The 27702-nt window shown below is 42.1% G+C and overlaps 1 non-coding gene across 1 annotated transcript; it reads right to left on the bottom strand.

Annotated features, from left to right (window-relative positions):
• Positions 1-8655: 8655 nt before the first annotated feature.
• Positions 8656-8717, bottom strand: LOC118150797 (U7 small nuclear RNA). The gene has a single exon (XR_004738933.1). It is a non-coding gene; the product is annotated as a U7 small nuclear RNA (small nuclear RNA).
• Between the last annotated feature and the right edge of the window lie 18985 nt (positions 8718-27702).

Below are 27702 nucleotides of genomic sequence, written 5' to 3'. Positions count from 1 at the left end.
CACAGGCAAGGAATCAGGTCATGCAAGGCCCTGCAGGCTATATTAGGCCTTCTGATTTTATTCCAAGTATATGCTAGTGTAGGGTTTTGAGCAGAGGAATGACATGACCTGATTTATCCCGTGAGAAGTTCACTCTCGCTGCAGATTAGAGTGGGTAAGAATAGAAGCCGATAGGCAAGTAATGAGGTGTGCAATGTGCGGGCAAGCTTAGGGAAAACACTTAGAGAAAAGATGAGCCTAGATTTAACAAATGACTGAGTCTCATAAAGCTGAGTTATGGAAATAAATGCAACATGGGTGCTGCCCCTGTGAGTTCATAGTGGAGGAGATGGACCAATGATTCCATGTGAGGCAGTCATGGCAGAGGATTTTAACATGAGCTCTGGAAACTGGAGGAGAGAATGGTTCCTTTTGCCTGGGGTCTGGGGTGAGGGAAGGCTTCACAAACAGGGCTTGACTTAGGTAGAATTCTGAAAACTGAACTGAAGATAGGCAGGAAAAAAAGAGAGGGTGGAGTGGGGTTGGACATTTCAGGCAGAGGGGACTGCTTTAGTAAAAGGCTCAGAGGGAAGCACTTTGGGCTGCTTTCAAGAAATGCCCAATCATTAGTTTATGCCAGATCTGCTTAAAATTGACTATAAGCAAACAAATCAAGGCAGCAAAAACAGCTGAGCTTATTTTAGATTCCTGTTCAGCAACTTTAAATATGTTAGAACATTTTAAATTATAGACAACCATCTACTGCATGGGCTGGCCGAACTTTCCTCTAAGGGGCTAGATAACAAATATTTTAGGCTTTGTAGGTCACATGGTCTCTTCTGCAACTACTCAACACTGCCATTGCAGTGTGAAAGCAATCATGGCAAATAGATAACAAATGGGCATGGCTGTGTTTCAATAAAACTTTATTTATAAAACTAGGCAATGGGCTAGATTTGGCCCATGGTCTGGCAGACCCTGAACTACTGTCTCAATCTCCCAGTTCTGTGCTCAAAACCGCCTAATGTTTAGCTCACAGATGCTTGTTGATGGTGGCAGTCATCTGACCTACAGCCATTCATTCTGGGTAGCTCACAGATCTCAATCCTTTCTGGAGATTACTGACAGCACTAAATCAGTTTTAAAGTAAAAGATGGAAATATCAGGACTTTATGACAAGAGGATGTTAATGCTTGTAAAAGGAGACTAGGCTGAGGTGCTAGACTTAACAAGCACATTGGAACTAAGGTACCAATTATTATAATGTAGATAAATCTGAAGATAAGAGATACATACTTCTGCTTTTATTTAATCTGGAATCCATATATAGCCCTGATAATGTCTGTCTATCTCTCTTCTCCAATTTTAAAGTTTCAGTATAATTTCAAACGAATCTCATTATACTGCATTATTAAAATAGGATCACTGCAATAACTGTATATATATAATTTTCTAACTATTAAGGAACACAAAGGAAAAGAAATATTCATAATGCAATGTCGATGATTTCAGGACACTAATCTCTGCAATTCTCAACATGATTATAGCAAGACTCAATTCTGACCACAAAAAATGGTGGGCTCTGCAAAGGCCAGCTCCTGCTCTTGAAATGGACCATTAGCTTCATACTGGGCTCTGTATTGATTAGTTGCCATAGTTTATTTGTCATTTCCCTCTTAATTTCATCCTAGAGCATCACCCTTGGCTAAATGTCTTGAATGGCATCACTGAATCAGACATGCTGTCAGTTCCAACATTTCTAGAAACTTGATGCCCAGAACAAGGGATTTGACTTTTCTCACATTGGCCATCTTGATGATCTATGACTGCACTGGAGACATCTTCTCCACTGTCTTTCTGTAATTCCTCTTGGAGGAAAGACAGTAGACTTTTAGGAAATCTGACAGGTTTCATTTGGGGCAGGATGACAACTTTCAACAAGGACAAATCTCCCAACTGTCATCATGATCATCATCACTCACACTTCCTTACTGTGTGCCAGGCACTGCTCATGCATCTTTACATCTTTTAATTCATTAAGGCCTCATAACAACACATACGGTATTAAACTCATTGTACTGGGGTGTGTAGAGGTTATGTAATTTTTATGCCCAAGGTCTTTTGGCTAGAAAGTGGCCAAACGGGTACCCAAGGCCAAAAATCAGGCTCCAGCCCAGGTACTTCATGCAGCATTGACTTTTGGTTGAGTTTCAGAAGAAATACATCTTAGTTTTGACTTATTAACCAAACTTCAATTGAAAGTACTATTATTTCATTCCTTGCTATCACTTGAAGTTTTTTCATAGAGTTAAACTCAGTTCACAGGCAAAAAGCAGCTTTCCTTTATTTTATCCTCTTAGGAAGTATTCCATCTTCATAAAATAAGATCATTTCAAGATATGTGAAACTTGCCCTAATTTTAAAAGCCTTATTTCTCATATAATACTTCTCGTCATTTTCATGTAATTTCTCTGACTTACAACAAGTGAGGTAACTGAGGCACAAAGTCATTGAATAACTTAACAATTATCATTACTCATAAGTAACAAAGCCACACTTTTCCTTCTACGTGTTTCCCTCTTTGGGCACAAGTTGGTTTAGAATGGACCACAAGTGGCCTGCTCAAGTGATTGGATTGATTGAGTTTCACTACATTTGTGAAAATTTCATCACTAGTATCTCTGGCAAGGTTATAGTTTTAAATGCGCAAAATTATTCCAAATTACTTTAAAATCCATTTATTCCTTATGTTTTTGGGCATAGAAAGGATCATGCAGGTTGGAACCTGGTCATCTATGAGATCACACTTTGTATTTTCCATTTACCATGGAAAAGCCATGCTTTCTCCATTATTCTCTTTGTTTCTTTTTTTTTTTAACTTTTCCAACTGAACAGCAATATATCCTTTTGGTCTTATTTCCCAACTCATACTCCACATATACTTCAGAAGTCAATAATTTGTTTACATAAACACAAACGAATAATGTATTAAAAAGTGATAAAGAGTTTCACTTCTAAAATGGCTGTGTGAATTGCACTGTGGACAGCACATCAAAAAGCTTATCCACCATGATCAAGTAGGATTCATCCCAGGGATGCAAGGCTGGATCAACATACGCAAGTCTACAAACATAATTCACTACATAAACAGAACCAAAGACAAAAACCACATGATTATCGCAATTGATGCAGAGAAGGCCTTTGACAAAATTCAACAGCTCTTTATGCTAAAGGGTTTCAATGCTATTCCCATCAAGCTACCTCAATAAACTAGGTATCGATGGAATGTATCTCAAAATAATAAAAGCTATTTACGACAAACCCACAGCCAATATCACACCGAATGGGCAAAAACTGGAAGCATTCCCTTTGAAATCTGGCACTAGACAAGGATGCCCTCTCTCACCACTCCTATTCAATATAGTACTGGAAGTTCTAGCCAGAGCAATCAGGCAAGAACAAGAAAAAAGGGGTATTCAAATAGGAAAGGAGGAAGCCAAATTGTCTCTATTTGCAGACGACATGATTGTATGCCTAGAAGATCCCATCGTCTCAGCCCAAAATCTCCTGAAACTGATAAGCAACTTCAGCAAAGTCTCAGGATACAAAATCAATGTGTGAAAATCACAGGCATTCCTATACACAGACTTAAAGAGAGCCAAATCAATAATGAACTACCATTCACAATTGCTACAAAGAGAATAAAATACCTAGGAATACAACTAACAAGGAATGTAAAGGACCTCTTCAAGGAGAACTACAAACCACTGCTCAACGAAATAAGAGAGGACACAAACAGATGGAGAAACATTCCATGTTCATGGTTAGGAAGAATCAATATTGTGAAAATGGCCATACTGCCCAAAGTAATTTACAGATTCAATGCTATTCCCATCAAGCTACCAATGACCTTCTTCACAGAACTGGGAAAAAACACCTTAAACTTCATATGGAACCAAAAGAGAGGCCCCATAGCCAAGTCAATTCTAAGCAGAAAGAACACAGCAGGAGGCATCACACTACCTGACTTCAAACTATACTACAAGGCTACAGTAATCAAAAAAGCATGGTACTGGTACCAAAACAGAGATATAGACCAATGGAACAGAACAGAGGCCTCGGAGGCAACACAACATATCAACAACCATCTGATCTTTGACAAACCTGACAAAAACAAGCAATGGGGAAAGGATTCCCTGTTTAATAAATTGTGGTGGGGAAACTGGTTAGCTATGTGCAGAAAGCAGAAATTGGACCCCTTCCTGACACCTTACACTAAAATTAACTCCTGATGGATTAAAGACTTAAATATAAGACCTAACACCATAAAAACCCTAGAAGAAAATCTAGGCAAAACCATTTAGGACATAGGGGTAGGCAAGGACTTCATGACTAAAACACAAAAAGCATTGGCAACAAAAGCCAAAAGAGACAAATGGGACCTAATCAAACTCCACAGCTTCTGCATGGCAAAAGAAACAGGCACTAGAGTGAATCGGCAACCAACAGAATGGGAAAAATTTTTGCAGTTTACCCATCTGACAAAGGGCTGACATCCAGAATTTACAAAGAACTCAAACAGATTTACAAGAACAAAACAAACAAGCCCATTCAAAAGTGGGCAAAGGATATGAACAGACATTTTACAAAAGAAGACATATATGAGGCAAACAAACATATGAAAAAATGCTCATCATCACTAGTCATTAGAGAAATGCAAATCAAAACCACATTGAGATAGCATCTCACGCCAGTTAGAATGGCGATCGTCAAAAAATCTGGAGACAACAGATGCTGGAGAGGATGTGGAGAAATAGGAACACTTTTACACTGCTGATGGGAGTGTAAATTAGTTCAACCATTGTGGAAGACAGTGTGGCAATTCCTCAAGGACCTAGAAATAGAAATTCCATTTGACCCAGCAATCCCATTACTGGGTATATATACAGAGGATTATAAATTGTTCTACTATAAGGACACATGTACACAAACGTTCATTGCAGCACTGTTTACAATAGCAAAGACCTGGAACCAACCCAAATGCCCATCGATGATAGACTGGACAGGGAAAATGTGGCACATATACACCATGGAATATTACGCAGCCATCAAAAACGATGAGTTCGTGTCCTTTGTAGGGACATGGACGAACCTGGAGACCATCATTCTCAGCAAACTAACACAAGAACAGAAAATGAAATACTGCCTGTTCTCACTCATAGGTGGGTGTTGAACAATGAGAACACATAGACACAGGGAGGGGAGCACTATACACTGGGGTCTGTTGGAGGGAATGGGGAGGAACAGTGGGGGTGGGGAGTTGGGGAGAAATAGCATGGGGAGAAATGCCAGATATAGGTGAAGGGGAGGAAGGCAGCAAATCACACAGCCACATGTGTACCTATGCAACTGTCTTGCATTGTTCTTCACATGTACCCCAAAACCTAAAATGCAATAAAAAAATTAGCCATTCAAAATTACCTTAAGGACATCCATTATATAAAACATTTATTCAAGAAACCCCAATAAATCTCAGCAAGAGCAGCAAGAGTCTGTGGTATTTCAGTCATGACTAGCTCCCTTTTACCTGCCCATCACTAAGCTCAGTTTAGTGGAAGTTCCACTCTGAGTGGGTGTGGTCAAGAAGATGGGGTTTCCTCTTCCCTCATATCTCAGTCAAGAAATATGGCATCACATGAGGAGGATCTGGCTAGCAGCATTTCTCATTCTCTCGAATTCCAAATGATCGAGGCTGGATTCCTGATTAGTGCAACTGAGAGGTAGGGTATTCCCTACCTCCACTCAGACCTTGTATATATACTAGGCTTGTCTCTATAGGCTAGGTGCAACAGCCCAAAAATACTGGGGCCCTGATGACTCCCACTGCAGCTAGTTTGTAGAACAGAGGTTTCATACTGGGAAAAGCAACCCAGCAAGGCCAGAGATTCCCAATGCTCAAAGCAGTGGCTCAGAAATTTTGCCCAGGGGGAGAGTCAGTGCATAAGAACAGATACAGCTGAAGTTCTCCTAAAAAAAAAAAAAACAAAAACCTGACTTTGTTTGACAGAGTATGTATAAGTTCAAACCTAAGGATGCTGTGGAAAATGAAGGAGATTTTGATGGTGAGCAGTTAAGAAGAGGCTGATAGCTCTATAAGAGCACAAAGCTTAAACATAGACTATCTTGTTTATCAGAGAGAACAAGGGAAAGATCCAGCTAAGAGGAGTCTTGTTGGGGTTAGAACAAATCTCAAAGAAACATGTCATAAAGCTACCCTCGCTTAAATGTAATTGGATCAAACTGTGGAGCAACTTACATTCCCAAAATTATTGAAGAATAATTGAGCACTCAGCCAGAAATTCATTTAATTTAACAGAAGGAGGCAGAGAGCTTAGTGGAGGTAAAAAGACAAGCAGAGCCATGGTGAAACCACTATTATCTCAGGGTGATGGTGCTCATGCTCACAGCTGTACCATCTTAGGAGTAACATCAGAGGATCTGATTGCATCGTATGTGAATTCTATAACAATAAAGTTATTATTTTAAAAAGTAATAAAAATAAGAGCAAAGTGAACATTTCCATTTGCCTCCCCTTAAAAGTCACTTGAGAAGAATGTGGGCCTGCAATTCTTCTTTTATGTTTGGGTTTATTTATTTTCCATTTGCCACAGAAGTCATAGTGTGTGTCAAAAGAAAAGTCGATCTTGAGACAATTTTGGCAATTTGTTCTCCTTCCCAGTGTACTTTGTGGCACAGTTACTTAGACATCAGCACTCAAATAGCAGCAACATCAAACAGGGAAATGCAAGGTAGGTTGGCTGCATCTGCTGGTCTAATGAGGTTTATTTGCTCACTCTATATATGGGAGAGTTTTAATGCTTGGTTCCTGGCTGCCTTGATGTCTTTTCTACGTCTATTTGAGATTATCAGATTATATGTCACCTCTTCAAATTTACATAAGTAAAGGAGAGTAAGCAGCAAGCATCATGTTTTCCGCAAAATCACTTTCTTTGGGAGCCATTCATACCAGGATGATCCAGAGGGACCTCAATTTGACATGTCCAAAATTGATTTCATAATTCTCCTCCTGCCTCTGCTACCCCTGCTCCTTTTGTATCTCCAATCCTGGCAGGACACAAACTAGAAAACTGGAAGTCATCATAAACTCCTCCCTCTGCCTTTGCCACACAACCAATCAATCAACTCATCCACCTACCTCCCAAGCAGCTCTGCGTCTCTCTTCTGTTTTTTGCTGCTCTTACTGAGCTAGCTCAGACCATCATCATTTCTCCCCTGAACTGTAATAGCCTGGGACCCTCCTGGCTTATACCTCCCACCTCCCCCGACAACATCTGATTTGTTTTTACACAGGATCAAGGTCAAGTTTTCCAGTTATACACATAATGGGATACAAGGTCCTTCATTCTGTGACCCCTGTTTATGGCTCAAGCCTCATTCCCCAACCTCCATGCTCAGTCTCATCTCCATATTCCTGACCATGAAATTCCCTCTGTCTGGACTGACCTTGTCCATATTTTTTAAAGCAGCTAAGCTCTATTCATCCTTTCAGAATCAGCTCAGGAGTAATCTCCTCGGAGTAGCCTTCTCTGACCTACCAACTGTGTTAGGGCCCCATCTCTGTTTTTCTATAGTTCTTTGTGCATGACCCCATCTCTGTACTATGCTGAAAGTGTTCATTTATTTGGAGGTTTTCTCCATTAGACTGTGAGCTCTTTAAGAGAATGGGCTATGTCTTATTCTTCCTTATATCCCCCCAGCTCCTAGCACAGGTCTGACCTAGAGAGGATACTCAATATATGTGTTGTCAGAGTGACCATCAAGTTGGTGCTTAGAGGCAAGGTTTATTAAATTTAATCTGTCTGACTCGACACTCGATGATGCAGTTGATAATTGCTTAGATGCACCTCCTTTGTGCTCCCAGAAGGTTCCCTCATTCCCCTTACCACTGTGATAATCATCCTGTATATTTAATGTTATTTTCTTCTTTATTTAGTTGTCTGGCTCCTCACTAAGTGATGTCAGATCCCGGAGAGAAGGGCCCAAGTTTCCTCTTGGTCACTGCTGAATCCTTGGTGCAGAGCCCAGTATAGATGTTAGAAAGTATCCTCTGGGCAGGTGAGCTGATGTGAAAGGAGAGACTGTGCTGGGAATGTCCACTTCTCTGGCCCATTCCACCAACCAGGTGAAGTGTAGAGAGATGGCAGTGCTGCTCTAGCAAAAACTGCCTGCTCCCCAATACAAACACAAGCCTGGTGAAAGGGAGGACCCCACTAACAACAATAACCTCCTAACCTAGATTATGATTGTGGGACTCAGCTTTCACACAACAACTGGGTCCAGTTGTTGCAACAGAAATCTTTTGGAAGAGATTTTATTCCTTGAAAACTCCTGGAGAGTTAGGAGTATAGAACAGACCTAGAGAAAGAAAGCAAAACTATTTCAGCTGTGCTGAGAATTAGATTAGTCATTGCAGGATGGGCATCAGTTGTTACTAACATAACTTCAAACACAGATTTTTGAAGGAGCATGTCTGTGGTCAAGTAGAGATGGAACCACAGAATCTTTATAGAGATCCAGTGTTCAGATGTTTATAAACTGTAAGATGCTTCCTATCTTGTGCTCATTCTTTCATGCACCCCCTCTCCTTTGTTTTTTTAGTGTTTTCCAGGGAAAACTGAGAAACCTGCTAAACAAATTCTAAAAGAGCTGTAACATTGTGTCTTCTTCTCTATTGAGGTCATAATTTTCAGCACATGAGCATCAGCACGATTACAGGTGTCTCTCTAAGAACCAAAAACAAACAAAAAAACTGACCACTTTTCAATGCCGCTTAGTGTGAAAACATAAAGACTACTGAATATTTATCAGTGCCAAGGTTATGTTTGTCTGCCCACACATACAGAAGCAAACTTCATCATTCCACTCAAAAAAGCCAGTTGCAAAGGGTAATGTTACTTATTAGAGAAGGCTTATGTCACTGTCAAAAGGTGCCGGTCCAATGTCCCAATGTAGATCGTAACCAAAAAGAGCTTTGAGCCTAATTTTGTCCAGAGAAGAAACCCCTTTTGTTGTTGGACTTCAGGCTGACTTTGTCATATACCTGCCCTATCATCAGTTCCCTAGGCATTCGAACACTAATTTCTAAAATGAGTGTTGAGTGAAACTATTTTTGTTTTGGAAATGTCCTGAGATATCCTGTAATGACCAGAGACTCTGTCAGGTAGGTTTGACCCCTAATGCTGGGCTTTGCTTCCCTAGAGGTAACATTTATTAACATTTGTTGAGTGTCTATGGTGAATCAGGCACTGTGCTAGGGCACTTTACATGTGCTCTCTTCTTTAACCCTTAAAATGGCCCAATGAGGGAGGCATTCACATCCCTGTTTTCCAAATTAGGTGACCAAGACTCAGGAAGAGGAAAAACTTACCCAAGGTCTCAAGGCCATCAATTGATAGAACCCCAATTGCATCAATTGATGCAACCCCAGTTCTGGCTTACTCTGAAGTGCAAGTCTTTGCTCACCACTTCACCACACTGATCTCTTAGCTCCCAGATGCTTGAGAAAAGCACATCTGGCCATCACTAGAGGTAATCTGTTGCCTCTACAAGTCACTATTTTGGAAGATCACTGATTCAGGTAGAAAGTATCCTCTGGGAAGGGGAGCCATGTCCATTTCTCTGGCCTATCCCACCAAGCAGGTGGAGTATAGTGTTTTAGGATAGCTTTTACATTTGTAATGTGGTTTCGACTGTGCATTTCTCATTAAACACAAAAGACTGGCATGTTGTAGCACTTAAATCATAATGCTTGAAATAATGATTATATAATTTCAACACCTTGCCTTATATATCAAAATAGGGAGATGATGATATACTAACGGAGGACGTTACACTGACAGCCCACTTAGGCTTTCACCAAATTTGTTGAATTATAAGTCAAACAACAAACAGAGGGACTTATTAGGTAAACATAATTAAAATGCATAGCTTCCTGAAAGGCTGCTGATAGTAGACATTCATGAAGATGTGTGCAGGTGCCGTAAATTTTTAATTTACCATCTGTAGAGTCTATACCTTCAATATTATTTTTTGGAGTCTCTACTTGGGCAGTGTTCCAGGTAGAGTATTGGGAGGGGGACGAATATTCCAAACCCACACCTGTTCAGATAAATGGAGATATCATTAGCAACAAGAAGTAAGTGATCATGGCTTCTCCCGTTTTTCATAAATTACACAAAATAACCATAATGCTGCAATTTAGTGGTCCAAAGTTCATTCTATTCAGCAGACCATCCACAGTCAACAGTTTAAAGAAAAGGGACCTGCTGAGAAAAATAGTGGTCTAATCAGATGCCATAAAATCGAGCTGATGAGATGAGTCTTATTTCTTATTTTGTAAGGGGATTCTAATGAAGCAATGCTCAGAAGGGAATCATAACTTTCATTATTGAGGTCAGCTGCATCCAGTTCCAAATAAAGCTGGGGAGCCTAATCTTACAAGTTATTTGTAGACATGCTGGATTGTGCAGGGGACTTATTAAATCCCAGTTTACTCGCTGCCAAATTGTATACTTTGTCTTGGTTCCTATGAGGACTATGAGAAAGCTTTGGAATAAAGGTAAATCAAAGGAAAAGTAATCAAATGAAAAGTTCTGAAGGATGGTGCCTCAAAAACAAATTCATCAAATGCTGAAAGTGGTAGACAAGAGAGCTCCATTTGTATACAGCACCATAACAGCTCTCACAATAAGGTAAACATCTCTGAGGCTCAGGTGGGCAAACACAGGCAGGTTCAAGAGGGAAATTTCCATGATACATCTAGCACACCTTTCTCCTTAGAAAGAGCCTGAGGAGGGAGGGAAGGGAAGGTTGGCCATTAACTTAAAATCTGCCCACCAGGCCCATAAGCCTCTAGAAATCATCTACCTGTCAATGTACAAGTATCTCCTGCCAGGGAGGCCAAAATAGCCCAACTGTTAATTTTTGAATTTGTTCCATGAATAGTTTCCCATTGGAATATATAGGAATTATGTTTAAAGCAACTCCAATATGGTAAGTGGGAAATGGACGCATTTCCTTTTGGCAGCACTGAATAGATTGAAAATGTATTTTTAATACTCATCTTCAGCATTAAAGAATGCTTTAACAAAGGAATCAGTCACTAGCTCCTGGGAAGCAGAGAATCTTCCTGCTGTAGCTCTTGGTTATTGCTTTCTCAGTTCCCTGCCCTCCGTCACCGGGTTGTGTCTTACTCACTTGCAGGAGAAACTGAGGCCATGGAGAGGAAGGAGCTCATACTGTTGTTAAGATTAAATGAGGCAATGCATGGAAACCTCTTAGCAAGGTGCTTGGCATATAACAAGCACTGAATAAATGATAATGTCATCATTATTATTATTACTTTTGCAGTCACTGTCATTATCACAGGAGAAGGTATATAATTTTTTTTTCTTTTTTTGAGACAGAGTCTCACCCTGTCACCCAGGCTGGAGTGCAATGGCGCAATCTTGGCTCATTGCAACCTCCGTCTCCCGGGTTTAAGTGATTGTCCTGCTTCAGCCTCCCAAGTACCTGGGATTACAGGTGTGCGCCACCATGCCTGGCTAATTTTTTGTATCTTTAGGAGAGATGGGGTTTTACTATGTTGAACAGGCTGGTCTCGAACTCCTGACTTGTGATCTGCCCTCCTTGGCCTCCCAAAGTGCTGGGACTACAAGCATGAGCCACTGCACTTGGCCCTAACTTTTTTTTTCTTGAGACACAGTCTTACTCCTGTTGCCCAGGCTGGAGTGCAATGGCACAATCTTGGCTCACTGCAACCTCTGCCTTGCTGGGTCAAGCAATCCTCCCACCGCAGCCTCCCGGGTTCCCGAGTAGCTGGGGCTATAGGTCTGCACTACCATACCTAGCTAATTTTTTGTCTTTTCAGTAAATACAGGGTTTCACTATGTTGCCCAGGCTAGTCTCAAACTCCTGAGCTCAGGCAATCTGCTCCCTCTGACCTCCCGAAGTGCTGGGATTACAGACATGAGCCACCACCTTGGCTGTATGTAAATTTTGAAAGTTATACGGGATTCTTGTTCTCTAAGATCCCAGTGACACTTTATGTGGCCCATATGGGATAACCAAAGTAAGCTCTACTTGACCTGTCAGGTGAAGTACTTTCAGTACAGCTTGATCAACCTTAACTAAACAATAAGGCCAGGGATCATAGCTTAAATAAGAGGATTTCTCTTCTGTGTATAACATGGTTTATAAACCAGGAGTGAGGGGTAACTCAACTCTGGACTCACTAATTAATTCAACAAACATTGGTTGAATGCTTATTAATTCTGTACCAGCCTTACTTTTGGAGGCTAGGAATAGAGTAGAAAGCAAAAATATATACAATTCCTGCCTTTATGTAGTTTACAGTCTGGTGGATGTGAGGTGGGGGATGAGAGAAGGGGAGGAGACAGATATTGAACTCAACCTACTGGAAAACGTGTACTTGAAACAATGTGCATGATCCCAAAATTTTTATATTAAAATACATTTCACAGAAGAAATAATAGAACCGGTTTTTAGTCTGTCGTTTCCAGAGCACTGGGGCCTGAGGTCAGCTATTGGTCTACAAGACAGAGGCGAAAAACAAACAAACAAACAAACAAAACCAACCAAACAAACAAAAACCATGGAAGCTGCTCCTGAGTCTGAAATCTCCACCCAAAGGAGGAGGGCAGGAGCATGGAAGAAAACTCTGTGAAGCCACTTGTACCCTTACACTGCCCCAACTGGCAGTGAAATGAAGCAGGTCATACATTATACCCAAGAGTATAGAGTGAAAAGAGGCACTCTGTACTGCCTTCACTGGTGACTCACTATGGCCATTCATCCAGTCAGCATGTATTTATTGAGCTCTTACTGAATTCCAAAGGGCACACAATAGTCCCTGCTTTCACAGAGCTTCCATTCTAGTGATTTTCCCTGAGTCACCAACCAATGATGGTGAGTTCATCTACATTCCTAAAGGTAAGGGATAGCTAAATTAATATTAAAGGTAGTTTGGAAATATATGCCAGGCAGAAGGAACAACAAATACAAAGACCCGGAAACAAGAACAAGCTTGGAGTATATAAGCGACAGAAGAAAGTCCACTGGTCCTGGGTGGGGTGGCTCACGCCTGTAATCCCAGCACTCTGGGAGGCCAAGGCGGGCGGATCACCTGAGGTCAGCAGTTTGAGACCAGCCTGGCCAACATGGTGCAACCCCGATTCTACTAATAAACACAAAAATTACCTGGGCGTGGTGGCATGCACCTGTAATCCCAGCTACTTGGGTGGCTGAGGCTGAAGAATCTCTTGAACCCAGGAGGCAGAGGTTGCAGTGAGTGGAGGTCATGCCACTGCACTCCAGCCTGGGTGACAGAGCTAGACTCCATCTCAAAAAAAAAAAAAAGAAAAGAAATCCATTGGGATTGCAGTATAGTGAATGAGGGAGAGATTGGTGGCAGAGAAGGCAGCAGAGAGTTCTGGCTTGTACAACTGGGTACATGGTGGTGCCATTCACTGGGAGAGGGAACATGGGAGGAGAAGGTTATTATAAATTGTCATTGCTCCCATGTGGGACAATTTTGCCACATGACCATCCTAGCCTTAGGATCACTAAGGCCATTTCCAACTTACTAATAGGCAACCTTTCAAGGTCAATATGTGAGATGACTTTTTAAAACCCAGAGTTTGTTTTCCCATAGAGTAATGTTATATGTGGCCAGAAGATGAGCTGTTGTATTAGAAGTTTTACTGTCCAAGACCCAAGTGTGGAGCTGGAGTGAACCTGGACAAAGTGCCATTCACCGAGGGGCTCTGTCAATGTCAAGGCCCTGGTGTAGCCATAGATATCATCTGAGTGCTGTCTGTAGCTCAATTAGTGCTCAAGAAGAATTGATGGGCAGGACCATAGGATTAGCTCAGGCCAATGAACCATGAGCAGAAGTGGTGTGAGGCAATCCTAGGCCAGAACATTCAATGGTTGATAAGCTATTAATGTAAGCAACCTCTTTCTAGATGACAACCCGTGTATGATATGTAGCATGAATGAACTAGAAATGTGTATTACATAAAGCCACTAAAATGGTGGGTAGTTAGCACAACGTAGGCTAGCCTAACTCGTACAGTGGTGTCTACCATTTGGCCCTCTAAATCCATCAGGTTCTTCCATGTATCATGCCATAGTTGGAGGAGGTATCAGATTGGCCATGAATAATATGCCTGTGTGGGCTTGGTGTAGTGCTCATACCTATAAATCCAGCACTTTGGGAGGCCAAAATGAGAGGGTCACTTGAGCACAGAAATTCAAGACCAACTTGGGCAACATGGCAAGATCTCATTACTACAAAAAAAAAAATTAGCTGGGCATGGTAGTACCTGTTTGTGGTCCCAGCTACTCGAGAGACTGAGGTGGGAGGATCACTTGAGCCCAGGAAATAGAGGCTGCAGCAAGCTGTGATGGCACCACTGTATTCCAGCCTTGGTGACAGAGTGGGACCCTGTCTCAATAATAATAATAACAATAATAATGCTAATTTCAGATATCCAGCTAGACTTGTCCTCTTGCTGGCTTGACTTTTCAATATGCTAATGTTGACTCTCATTTCGCTGTGCCTCTATTCCCTAACCGTATAGTTTGACTTTCAATAACTGCCCCTCACTGCCTACCCATCTTCCTGACACATTTTCATGCCTTTCTCTGCTTTATTGACTTTGAGTTCCCACTTGCTTCTCCTCTCTGCACACCATCTCAATTTGAGCATGCTTTGTAGCTATACACAGGATATTCTTACAAACAGCTCTTAGCATGAGAGCCTCATCAAACCCCATCTCCACAGGGTATGGGAGTTTAGATACCAGTAAAAAAAGGAGCCAATGGTGTTTTCTGGGGAAGCAATACTGAACGTGAGCAATGTAGGATAAAGGTGAGACTGACAATGAAAAAAGACTGGGAATTAGTGCAGAGCAAAAAATGGCTCGGGACCAAAGACCTGAATGGTGCCTTGTTGACTGAGATGAACTCTCTCGTGCACTTCCTTAGGAGTGCCAGCTGTGTGGTATAGGAGCAGGCCCAACAGCTTAAGAAAAGAGAACAGGTAGGACTTGGCATGTATAAAACTAAAGACTCCAGATAACATGATTCCTATGAAAACATTCTTCCAGGGTTGTAGCTTAGCTCTGCCATGCTGCCTTGGCAGACGCAGTGGGAATATTCCAACCGCAACAGTCAGAGGAAGCAGAAATCATTGGTGATGATTTCTATGGCTAAAGGCAGCTTCTAGTGTTGGGACCTGGACTGAAGACTCGGAATGTTCTTTTACCCCATGAATGGGATCTTCCTAAAGTTATACACTAAGAGCTGCCTATAGTCTGCTGTGTTTGTGTTTAAGCCATTTCTGAGTCCAACCATACACACTAATGATGTGGTCCCTTTCGTTTATAATGTCTCAATGACTTTTGCACAAGAGGCTTTTTTTCCCCCCAGTTGAAGGCAAGTACTAAACAAAACAGCAAAAAAGAAAATGGATGTCATTGGGGCCAGAAACAAAGACACCAAGAGATATTAGTTCCAGATACTCGACCTTACACAGCTGGCTGGAATGTTTAATGCCTCTAGTTCTAACCTGTCCTCTTGCTTTCTTCAACACAGCCACTTCCTCTGTTCTAGGTACATGACTTAACTTTTTGTAGGAGAAGCAAAAGCCACTGGCTATTCTCCTCCCCTCGACCCCATCTCATTCTAGCACTTGGCACTCAGTAGTTGCTCAATAATCTTTGTTGCCATAAAATGTTTCTATCTGAAGAGCAGCCATCCCAGTACCTTTCCTTTTCCATTGTACTGAAACAAAAACTGTTTCACCTTGCATTGCCTTCCTTTCCTCAGCCCTAGAAATACCAAAACACTCTACACAATAGAAATACTAAGATTTCCAGAAGAATACATGCCTGCTTCTCTTCTTCCTTGAAGACTCATCAGAAGAGTCCATCAACTAACAAGTATATACTGAATACCTACAGTGTATCAAGCAAGCAACAGCTGCAGAGTAGTTACAACCCTTAGGAGAAAGCTCCAGGTACAAGGTAATGCTGTCATGAATGGTTTCCATGTCATTTACTTTCCCCACTTATTAACATGCTGCTGGTTCTAACTACTCAGAATATTATCATTGTTACTGGCTTTACATTTTTCTGTGTTTTCATAGACAAGGCAGTTCTAGACATTATAGCAGATAACAGACCAAGTAAAGTCAATTTAATTTGGTTAGCTATCATTTGCTTATCATTTATCATTATAAAAACCAACCTTTCTGGTTTTTATAAAGGATGTTCACAGCATTCCCCAGTTGAGTCCTGTGTCAAGTATTTGACAAAGTATAAGTTGAAATGTTTTAAGTTGCATACAATAGTCCTCAAGAAATGATGTTTCACACCACGTTCTCACTCATAAGTGGGAGTTGTACAATGAGAACACATGGACACAGGGAGGGGAACAACACAAACCGGGGCCTGTCGAGGCGGGGGACAAGGTGAGGGAGAGCATTAGGACAAACACCTAATGCACACAGGGCTTAAAACCTAGATGATGGGTTGATGGGTACAGCAAACCACCATGACACATGTATACCTATGTAACAAACCTGCATGTTCTGCACATGTATCCCAGAACTTAAAGTGCAATGAAAAAAGAAAAAGTATTTTAATACAGGGTCCAGAAGACTGTGGTCCATGGACCAAACAAGTCTACCAGCTGCTTATTTTTGTCAATAAAATTTTACTAAAAGACAGCTCTGCCTATTTTTAAAACGTATTGTTTATGACTGCTTTCATGAAATGTTACAGTTGCAAACAACGGAAATATCTTCCATGTATTAAATGCCTGATGTGTGCAATGGGCAACACATTCATTATTTTACCCGATCTACACTACCTCTGATGTAATAGTAGCTAGCATGTATTGTACTAAGCAGAGTTTTGTTCTGAATCTGGTGTCCATAAACTTAGATGGGAAAAATTACAACAAAATTAACAAAATTAGAAAATTAATTTACACTGACCTCTAAATGAAAGCAAGCCTTTCCTTCCATTATGACTGTAGGCAACAAACAAAGTCACATTTGCAATACCTGCAACTTTATTACCAGTAGAAGCATCATAGGTACTTTTCCAGTATATTACAGTTATTGTAGTTATCTCACAATACCACTTACTTTCCTTATTGCTTTGAAATACTGGTAGATATTAGACAGACTGCTAAATCTTGTTATTTATTCAGTATGCTAAGAAAGCATGTATACCACAAATTTGTTTTAAAAATATATCAATAACTTGATTTCATTATAAATAGTTTTCCCTTTGTAATCCAAAGTATTGCATTTATGTATGTAAAAATATTATTCTGGTCAGGCACGGTGGCTCAAGCCTGTAATCCCAGCACTTTGGGAGGCTGGGGCAAGCAGATCACCTGAGGTCAGGAGTTCGAGACCAGCCTGACAAACATGGAGAAACTCCGTCTATACTAAAAATACAAAAAGTTAGCTTGGTGTGGTTTTACATGCCTGTAATCCCAGCTACTCAGGAGGGTGAGGCAGGAGAATCACTTGAACCTGGGAGGTGCAGTTTATGGTGAGTCAAGATTGCACCACTGTACTCCAGCCTGGGTAACAGAGTCAAACTCTGTCTCAAAAAAAGAATGTATATGTATATGTATATATTTTTCTGAAAAGGGGTCTGCAGGTTTTCACAGGCATGCGAAAGAAGTTTAGGTAGATCTTTGCTGAGTGCATTCATTCACTGAATACTGGCAACTACCCTGGGTGGTGGGTACTACAACGAACCCCTGACTGCTCCCTTTTTACACAGGAGGGCAATGAGGAGCAAGAACATTGATTTAATTGCCCAAAGTCACACAACTAGTAATGGGGCTGAGCCAGTTTGAGTCCAGAATCTATGTTCTTTATCAGTATCTTGTACTATGCTCCTCTTATTGTGTCACTATCCTCATTTTACAGGTGAGGAAATCAATCATTTTCTACAAAGGAGGAAGTTAAAGGCTGTGGTGAATAGAGAAAAACATGAGAAAAAGTTCTTGAGCACTTACTATGCCAGGCTCTTTTCAATCATATCTAATTTTATCCTCTTAATGGCCCTCAGTGATTGACTGATGAGTGAACTGAGACATAGGGAGGATAAGCAACTTACAATCACACTAGTTTGAAGCCATGTTAGCAACCAGAGCCTCTCTCTATCTCTGCCTCTCTCTCTCATCTGCACCATGCTATCTAATTAGTATGTAAATTATCTCATGCAATCCTGAGGTCTTATTTCATTCTTGGGATTTTAAGTGAGAGGAAGATATTGCAAGGAAATATCCATGTCCTGTTTCATACTAGAGCCAATAAATTTTTCATCAAAACAGATGGGCTAAATTAGTATGGATCTGCATGATGCATTTTAAAGCAAAATATTTCATGGGAGGTTAAAGAATTTCACAAAACCACGTGTAAGAGCCAAATTTAAAACTAAAGTAGCAGATTGATATTTATTACTATGATGACTGTTCTGACTGACAATACAGGAAGAGAATACTTTCAAGCAATAAAATTGGAATCAATATATTTTTTTAAAAAAAGGAATTGCAGTAAATTATGGTGCAAACCTGTTTGAAGGATGTCAAAACTGCTTAAACAATGCTGACTTAACTTCAAAAAGTATATTCTTGCTCAATTAGTTGGCCTGATTCCCTCAGTAAACTTCAAATCAAGGCCGAGTTTAAAGTATTTTGTATCAATTACAATTTACAAACCAAGGAAAGCAGCTAGGGATGGGAAAGTCTTTCTGGGTAGGAACTGCTTTGCTCAGATCTGAACTGTTTATACTCACAAATCACAGTGTGTATAGTTCAGACATGGCCTAAGCTTTTCCTTGGCAATAATGCTCAAGTCTGCCCTAAGAGAATGCAGAAACTCCGCCCCCAGAAAGCCGTTTCATTAGCAGCCTGCCTCTTCCTGCTAGGAGAGCTTCGTTTCCCAAGGCTCTCAGTGGTCACAAACCACGTTTCTAATGCAACTAAAAGATTCCTCTTCACGGACACTTAATGATGCCGAGTGTGTCATTACGACAAAAACAAACAAACTTTGTCTTCAGAAAGGAAATCTGGGGCCTCATAGTCCAGAAATGAACACAGAAGAGTGAAATAAAATAGCCTGTATTTGAAGAAGCCCTTCAGGATTCTATGGGGCATTGGGGAAGGAGGCCTGGATTTGCATTTGGCAGATTCATTCCTGGCTGCAACACTTAGCTTCTTAGAACCTCAGCTACTTCATTTGTTCAAAGGCATTGTATTCCACCAGCATGCCACCATGCAGGGGCACATCCAGCCATTTATTAAGTACTGTGTGCTGGGTCCTGTATTAAGCATGGGGTGATTGTGAAAAGCAATGTGTGTGATATACACATGTAAGAATAGCTGGTTACTGGTAACATGTATGATATCAGCATTATTATTACATGGTCTCTGATACGTCTTCCTTTTGTCTGTTTTATTTCTGTTGTAAACAATGTTCGTTGATTTTTTTCTGATTGCATACTTTGTAAACATGTTCAATGATCTGGAAAAGACAAGAAGGTACAAAGAAAAAACAAAACTTCCATAACAATGTTCATATGAGACAAAGCCCTCCAGTCAAAAATGTGAATTAGACAATAACTGAGGGATCAGAACCCATCTGGTTGAACCACACATCTATGCATGTGTCCTTCCCATCATCTATCCAATTTGTCCCTCCCTCCAATAATAAACAATGGCAGATGCTGTGTAGGTGCCGGGTATGTATGTGCATGGTGTAGGACGAGAGTCATCTGTGCATCTCCAGACTCGTAGAATGCAGGGGGCAGGGGAGAGCCCTAGAGACGGTGCAGCCGCGCCCCCACCCCTCGCCCTGCATTTTTTACAGAAGAGGAAGAGAGAACATCTTTGTTGTGGGTGATCTCGCAGCGTTCTTGCTTCTTAAAGAAACGGGGGCAGACATTTCTACCCTGGTCCCTTGGGTTCGAGGACATGCTCCATCTGGACGGTCCTTGCCCAGTTCAGGAGATTCCTTCATTTCTAAGAAAAGTGCCTAACCGCAGCCAGCGGCTCCTACAGACCCCTGTGTGCCCCCCTCCGGTCCTTGCCCGCCTCCCCTTTCGAAACCTCTCGCTGGCTCTCTCGGGATTGGATCAATGCAGCAGAGTGCTCTTTGCTGGGCCTTCATGCCCTGTGATCGCCCAGCCCGGGGCTTTAGGGGCTGAGCGTATCAATTCAGGCCCACTGAACTGTATTTCCCCAGTCCGGGCCCGCCCTCGGCCTTTGTGCCGCGCCCGGTCCGCCCCCTTTACTCACTCTTCCTTCATGCTTTGTTTGGCAAACACAAAACGCCCGGCCCAGCGGCGGGTCCTTTTCAAGCTTCGCAGCCAGCACTTGAAAACGCCGCGAGGCTGGGGTACCTGGGAACACCTCCGGGGCCGAGCAGAGTGGACGCCCAGCGGCTCGTGCCCCCACCAGGCACGTCGGTGGTCTGGGCCGTGCCCCCCGAGACGACCAGCCTGAGTCCTGAGTCGGGGCCCAGCGGCAAGGGCTTCCCCACTGCTCCACCCTGAATGCCCAGGGCATCACAACTTTCTAGATGCCGGCGTTCCCTTTGAAAATCCGGGGCACTTTTGGGGCCCCCTGGCCTTGCCTTTGTGTTTTAAATGGCCTAGAAGTTCACTTGACACAGAATTTAGAAAAGCCTGAGAACCGGTTTGGATGACAAGGCTCTGGCTCAAGAAGAAGAATAAAAGCAGTAACATCAGTGGGAACAGCAGCTACTGTTTATTGAGCGCTTACTACGTGCCAGGTGTCATGCTAAGTACTTTACAAGCATGACGAGGTGTAAACTTAATTTACAACAACCTGTGATGTTGGGATTAGAGCCTCTTGTATTGAAAAGGAAGCTAAGCATCTGAGAGGCTAAAAAAGCTTGCTCCTAACCTCTCCTCAGTCCAATGAATATCCTCTTTACTTAAATAGTGAAATCCGTTGACATCCTTTTTTTTTTTTTTTTTTTTTTTTTAATAGAAAGGATCTTTCTCTATCACCGAGGCTGGAGTGCAATGGGGTGATCAGGGCTCACTGCAGCCTTGACCTCCTGGGCCCAAGCAATCCTCCTACCCCAGCCTCCCGAGTAGCTGGGACCAGGCATGCACCACTACATCCAGTGAATTTTTAAACTTTCGTAGAGACAAAGTCTCACTATGTTGCCCAGGCTGGTTTTGAACTCCTGGGCTCAAGTGATCCTCTCGCCTCAGCATCACAAAATGTTGGTATTTGCAGGTGTGAGCCACAGTGCCAGGCTTGTTGACTGACATTTTTTGGCTCTTTGTAAGAAGTTGTTTTTTGTTGTTGTTGTTTTGTTTTGCTATTCCTGAACATGTCATTCTCTGTCCTGCTTTTATCAGTTGTCTTCATAACCTGAGTGGAAGAAACTTTTTAGATATTCTCATATAATAGCTATCAGAGTAGCCACACATTGTTGAAGATTTCTAGTATGCCAGGTACTTCACTAAGTGATCAAATACATCCTGTCACTGGATCCTCAAAACCATCCTCTTGGGTGGGTTCTGGTATTGTCTCCATTTTGCAGGGGAAGAAACTCAGCAAGCTGAAGTACCTTGCCCAAGATCACACAGCAAGTGAGGGCTTCACAGAGCCATAGCTTGTCTGAAGCCAATTCCTGTTTTCTAAACCATTAGATGATATTGCCTTCTATTGCTATTAATTGTGTTTTAATGTTTACAGTTCTTCAAAGGGTGGCTTTTGGGTTTCCAAAATTTGCCTTTCAAGGTAACATAATTGACAATCACTTGCTTTGTTATTTTAAGTCACTTTGGGATCATTATTTCCTCCAAAAGACTAAAATAGCTTCAAACTGCAGTAACACAAAGGGAAACAAGGAGAACTGGGCTCCTAACTTAGGTAGGTCCACCTGTTAACAGGTGTTAGTCGGAGGAATAGAAAAATGACTGAAGCCAAACTAATAAATTTTAGAACATCCACCTCAAAGGGAGCAGCACATGCTCCCTGTGGTTGGAGGGGTTATAGCAAGTTTCAGGGACTAAAAATTCCATGTAGCTGGAGGCATAAAGAACCAGGAGGAACATGGTGTGAGATGAGGCTGGAGAGACACAGATGTGGGGCCTAGCCATCATGGGCCTACAAATCCTGCTGATGTTTTGAGTCCTTACCCTAAGACCACTGGGTAGCCATTGAAGAGTTTAGTAAATAAAGGGTGCCTATAATCCTCGTGCTTTGGCAGGCCAAGGTGGGAGGGTCATTCAAGACCAGGAGTTTAAGAGCAGCTTGGGCAAGATAGCAAGACTCTGTCTCTACAAAAAGAATAAAAAATTAAAAAGTCAAGGGGTGACATGGCATTCTTAAAAGATCACTCTAGCTTCAGTGTAGAAAACATATTAGGAAGCATAGTAAGTCTAGGGAAACAACTAGTAAACTATGTAGTTTTCCAAGCATGAGATAATGCTGGCTTAGACTAGGATGATGATGGTTGGCCCAGGGCCATGCACATAATGTTTCAGATCTTCAGTTTTCTCATCTGCAAATTGTCCCCAATACAATCAGCCTTCCTTACATGAGGGTCAATCAAAAAATAACTATACACAGGCAAGCCATTAATTTAACATAACAGTAAGCCAGGTCCAGTAATTTTCAGTCCTAATTAAATAATATCTGCCACTTTTCATGATCATATAATGACTAGGCAGAGCTATACCTTTTTTTCAGGTTTACTGCTAACTCTACAATAAACACCTGACTTAAACACACTGACTTACACACACTTCTCCTTGTAAGAACTTAAACCATTATAGATAAGGCTAGAGTCTCCCTTGACTTTCTTCCCAAATCTGGGTCCCCTTTATCTCTCCTTAGAGGCAATGTTTAAAGTCCTTGAAATTTGAACTTCAGAAACACAGGATGATGATGCAGACCAATCATTTGTAGCATAATATTCATCTGGAAGCCTAATATTGGGGTCACATGGAAATACCTAAAAAAGAAACTCTCTCTGTTGGGGCAGCTGCTTTGTAATAGACATCTGTGTTCATGGATCCCCATATCCCACTGTGGTCAAAGGTCAGTTGGATCTCTGCAGGACTGGAATATTCTCTATTTGTACTTTGATGAGACTGGCGCGCTACCTACTGCGCTAATGAGGCACCTTCTCTTTGTACTTTGAAACAGTAAGTGATCTTTTTGCACATGTACACTATATGCCACTAAAGAGCATGTTGTTTTGGTTTAAAGTTCAAGTATTCTGTGTCTTGAACTTGATCATAAAGTTACTACACCTATGAAACCAGCACCCAGGTCAAGTTCAAGAAGAGAACATTATAAGCAGCCCAGAAAGCCTACTTGGGTTACCTTTCTATCACTATTTTTCACTCAGCGATACCACTGTCTTGACTTCTAATGGTATAGAATAGTGTTGCCTGTTTTTGAACTTTATATCAATGGAATCATACAGAATGCACCCTTTTGTGTGTGTGTGTGCACACGCGTGTGTTTTGCTCACTACTAGGCTTGAAAAATTCATCCATGTCCTTTGCACATAGTAGTCATTCATTATCAGTGCTGTTGCATAGCGGTTCTACTGTGCAAATACAACACACAATTTATCCATTCTATTGTTGACAGAGATTTACATTGTTTCCAATTTGTGGTTACTTTATTTTACTATATTTTTATTACACTTGAGCAGGTTTTTCAGTTTTAAATTTACACTGTCATGAGAATGAAATGTCCACAAAACCAAGCTGATTATTTTACCCTCTCAAAGTCCTTTGTTAGCTCTCTCTTTCTTTCATCTGAATTAAGTCTGAATTCTTTAGCATGACATTCAAGATCTTGTCCAACATATACAAAAGTAAATGTTGAGCCTCATCTTTTGCCACCAAATTCCAGCTACTAATTTCTCATTACTCCCCAATCATACCAGGCTCTCTCAGCCTCTGTGCCTAAAGCACATGCCTTTCTGATGATTTGGGATGCTTTCTTCTTTATCTGGAAAACTTGTACTCCTTATTTAAGATCCCACTCCAATGTCACCTCCTTTGTGAAGCCTTCCTGAATACTTGTAGGCAGAATCAAGTGACACCATCCTCTGGGTTCCCCCTACAATTGGTCTAGCTTACAAATTTTATTTTCACTTAAGAAAGACTGTATTTAATGCATATTCTAAATACTTGAAAAATACTAACTCCTTGGTCCTCAAAATAACCCCTCTGGGAGAGATCTGATGAAATGAGTAATTTTGCCATGTGAGGAGACTGAGGCACAGAGAGGTTAAAAATGACTTCCCTACCTTATGATAGGTAGACATAGATGTATCAATTTGTAGATGTAAAGCCTAGGTCCAAACCCAGTCAAGCCCAAACCCAGAGCTCACACTCTTCCCTACTTTGTCACACTGCTGCTGTCTCGGGTTGCACTACCCAGTCTGTGCCGGGATGAACCAATTGGTTGACACACCACTCTTTCCCACTACACTGTATCCCCTGTTACCATTTCATTCCTCTTTGTGTCCTGAAAGCCTGAGAGAATGCTCAGTAAAGAAGGAATATGGTTGGGTTCACCAAGGGGAGTGGTTCAGAAGAGCCTGGGAATTTCTAGGTGTGAAATGCAAACAGGTTTGCTAAACAATTAGCTCAAGAACAACGTTCACCCAGGTAGAAGGGTTATAAGGCTTAAATACGATCATGGGTGTAAAGTGATTAGCCTGGCACGTGGCAAGTGTGCAGTAAATATTTCGCACTACACTAATAATAACAGCAGCTCACATTTAACAAGCAATTACCATGTTCCAAGCACTGCTGTAAGTGGTTTATTTAACTAATTTAATCCTCATGATAACACTATAAAGTAAGTATTATTGTCAGAATCTAAGCAGTAAAACAGAAACCACTTCAAGTGTGATCAACAGTGAGAATTTAATGCCTGAAACTGGTGACGCAGTTGAGGGAAGACCCGAGAAGTCAAAATGGATTGACAAGACAACCTGGACACTAGTAGTAGCAGGAAGCCGCTAACACCTATACACTGAAGGGACAAAGGGAGGGGACAGTGGTACAGAGCCGGGGGGCTGGGATCACCCAGTGGAAGCTAGAATCACAATGGCAATCTCTGGGGCAGGGGAAGGAGGGGCCACCAGCAGGGGCCGGAGCCACAGAAGAGATTCAGCCTTGGAGGAGAAACTGCTTGAATCAGAGTTACTTTCAGGGCTTCCTGGGACATGGACCTCTCAGTGCTGAAACCACAAGAGTCCTGGACAAACTGAGACAAGCTGGTTACTCTGGGACACAGAGAAGCAGAGGAAAGAAATTCTCTGGCTTCTTTTTTCTTTTTCCACTCCTTTCTCCAGTGAGTGTCTCCCATTGGCTAGACCCAGCAGAAAGTCAGCCTGGGAAAGAGCCTGAAGCGGTCAGACCCCCTACCACACAAAGCAGCATAGGCAAAAAGCTAGAAACGGACTTGAGGGTCAACAGACCCATGACTGGAAAAGCCACATGACAGGTACAGAAACTTAACAAACCATTGCAGTCTGGGTCTTTGAGTAACCTCAATCTATAGGGTTGGGTTTGGGCAGCCAAGACCTAGTTGTGGCTGTGCAGAGCCATTTTCAGTCCTGAGGGGCTGTGATTATTTCATAACCATGTGACCTGTGACTCCAGCCTCTATCACAAGCCATTCCTCTTACACAGTTCTGCAGTAGATCCCACCTCATGTTGGACAGTCATCAGCACCAGCGCTGCTGGACACAGGGATGGCATTGAGCTACAGAGTTTGTGCCAATGTAAATCAGCTATCACTAAGCATCCTGTTTAGTTCAGCTGACATTTTATTTTCTCAGCAAGATTGTTGATGAAGGAAATAGTGAATTGATTTACATTCTGGCACAAGCTCCTTATTTCGTCATGGACCACTAACAAACAGTTCTCACACTGGCACTGGTGTTTGGACCACACTTTTGTTGGCTTTGTCTCTGGAGAAATAATGTGGTTTAAAAGTAGAGAAGAAAAAGCATCAGATCAGGGCTCAATCTCTGCTACTTTCACTAACTGTGTGAGCAAGTGACTTAACCCGTCTCTTAGGTTGATATTGACAGTTTCCTCCCCTGTCAATACCAACCCAAGATGCCCTAACATCCATCCACACGAGGTCACTGTGAAGCACTTGGGCAGTTAAAGCATCCTACACCTCTGAAGGTTGTTTCCTTTACTGTGGGGCTGAATCCATGACTGTTTGGAAGGGGGTGGATATCTTATTCTTAATCTGCCACAAAACTTGGAGCAGGGAGGCACAGAACTATAGGGACATACCCATGTTCGATGACGGGGCATTGAAAAACAAATAGCCCCAGAATGTATGGCACAAAATAATCCACTTTTACTGATCTTGTAACAAACTATGAGAGTGTGTGTGTGTTTATGGGTGTGTTTGTGTTTGTGTATTGCGAAAAGGGGATAGAGTGGGGTGTAGACAATGGAAAGAAGAGTGTGAAGATTGAGGAGTGGGGTGGTGTGACTGACTGAGCTCCCCAAGGGAAGTAGTAACTGAATGAAATGAGTATCACGGAGGAGTCCAAAGACATTGAAGGAAAACTACCCATGTGGATGGGCATGTTATGTGACAATGCTGACAGATGGAATAACATGTGTAAGCTTCACTGGATCATGCCAAGAGTTCAGTGGATGTGGTGGGAATTCTGTGCCTTCTGGGGATCACATCCTAGCAGTGTCGCAGGGTTGGGAGCCAAATTGGCATGTCCTCCAAAAATGTGGGTAGGGCTACCCTGGCCTGGCTACATTTTACAGCTCTTACCTTGGCCAGGGACCAAGTGTATGTGAGTGTCAAAGCCAACAATGTGCACCTGTGTGTTTACTCACACTAGCTGGGCCACGTCTTTAAGGGCAGCCTTGTATTCCTCTGGTCAGAGGCCAATCCCTCCCCCACCTCTTTTCCCAAACACTCAGCTGTTGTGCTGGGAAGGGCCATTAGTGAGGACAGAAGGAGACAAAGGGGAACTGCTTGTGTCTCCAGGTCCTGCAGCTCCCTAGATGTTCCTATGGGCATACAGATGTCCGCAGGCTCTGTGAACGTTGTCGGATAGCCAAGGAGGGCAGTGGGCCAGGTCAGGGAACTGGGATTCCAGCCAGCACTGTCTGCCCTGGACTATCGCCCAGTCTGAGTCTTTCTTGCCAGAATCCATGCCAGCGGAATGTCCAGTCGCAGATCCAAGTATCCCAAGCTCTTTAGACCCATAATGTCTTTACAGAAAAAATTATGTGCCTGTTGTAAAAGGGCCCTGGTATCTCACACTGAGGCCAGATGTTAGAAACTATTATCTGGAGGCTGCAGCTCGGGAAGATATGGCCACAGCCCATATGGCAGTGAGGAACATGCTTGAAGCCATGGGGAGTTCTGGGGACCCAAGGGGTCTGTTGCTCTGGTAGAGCCACACCATTTAGTGAGATCACATGAAAACCCTTAAAGAATTCAGTTACTGGGAGTCCAACTTCAAGCAGAACTTTCCAGCCTTTTCTCCCCCTTTCTTCATCTCTTCTGGTTTTATGCTGCTCCCCT

The sequence above is a fragment of the Callithrix jacchus genome, chromosome X, assembly GCF_049354715.1.
Source record: "Callithrix jacchus isolate 240 chromosome X, calJac240_pri, whole genome shotgun sequence".
Lineage (NCBI taxonomy): Eukaryota > Metazoa > Chordata > Mammalia > Primates > Cebidae > Callithrix > Callithrix jacchus.
Note: the sequence above shows the minus strand (reverse complement) of the source record. Positions and strands in the feature narration are given on the sequence as shown.